We start from the raw sequence: 1,105 nt of genomic DNA, 5'->3' as shown, positions 1-1,105 counted from the left end.
AGGACGGTCAACTCCGGAATCTGACTTTAAAAGTATTCCGACCATACTGAATCATGGGTTATCAAAGTATGCGGTTTTCAGGATCGACCTTTTATAACCCATCCTTCCTTGACGGTATCCAGCATCGCTGCTTCCATGAATATGGATAGTGTGGTTGCCTATGGAAAACACCTTACTGCATTCAGACGCCTACCACAGAGGACAGCACGACTTCACCTCCAAACTGAATTGTAGTACGACTGCTTGCAGTTCTTCGTTGGGCTGCTTCCTGTTGAATTTCCTGGCATGGTTAAACCTTTAGGTGCTGAATTCCAGCGACATGTTTCGCAGAATCACTGCACCGCGGAAGCTCGATGATGATGCTAGGCTCCCATCATCCGTTTCCATTCCGAATGGAATAGATTCGGATTAATTCTTATTTGCAGGTGATTTAAGTACCGTCCAGTACAAAAGTCGTAGAATGCCTGACGCGGCAGTTCAGTGTGGTTATCTCGTAGCTAGACCTGTCTGTTTCAGACCAACGTTTATCGTCAAGGGCTGGGTTTTATTCGTACGTTTTTGAGCGACGTTGTGTAGAAGTAGTTGTTGTATCGTGCATGATTATTGGCACAAGGAAAGTCAGGTACAGACTGGACCTTACCGTGGTGTGACGGTTTGCACACCTCAGCAATCCATCGAGCTGTCCTGGGGAGTGTCCTCGTGAGTCACAGAGTCTCTCATATCAACTTGGTCAATGGTTAGAGGTCTGACGAACACAGCCTACTGGCCCTCCAGGTTGGCAGTTAGAGCATGTGGCGACTTGTTCCGTACAAATGATAATGCGTTTGCATTTTCCGCCAAACACCGCTGCCTTGTGGTTAAGCTTTTGAGTCAAAGGCTTTGGTTGAGGATTCTAAACGTCCTCCTGTCTAGGTGTGGGCGCCCTGGCAGTATCCCAGCCCTCGTACAACCATGACATTCACGACTAACAATACTCTCATGCCACATCGGCTGTCGCATGGTGCTATCAGCCGGGTCGCTTCACTTGCTGCATACATCAGGGCGGGTAAGCGAAAACAGGCTACTGCTGACGCCTCCCTTCTTTCTCTTTCACATACTTTCTCTT

This window comes from Opisthorchis viverrini (genome assembly GCF_000715545.1).
Source record: "Opisthorchis viverrini unplaced genomic scaffold opera_v5_25, whole genome shotgun sequence".
NCBI classification, from domain to species: Eukaryota; Metazoa; Platyhelminthes; class Trematoda; order Opisthorchiida; family Opisthorchiidae; genus Opisthorchis; species Opisthorchis viverrini.
Note: the sequence above shows the minus strand (reverse complement) of the source record.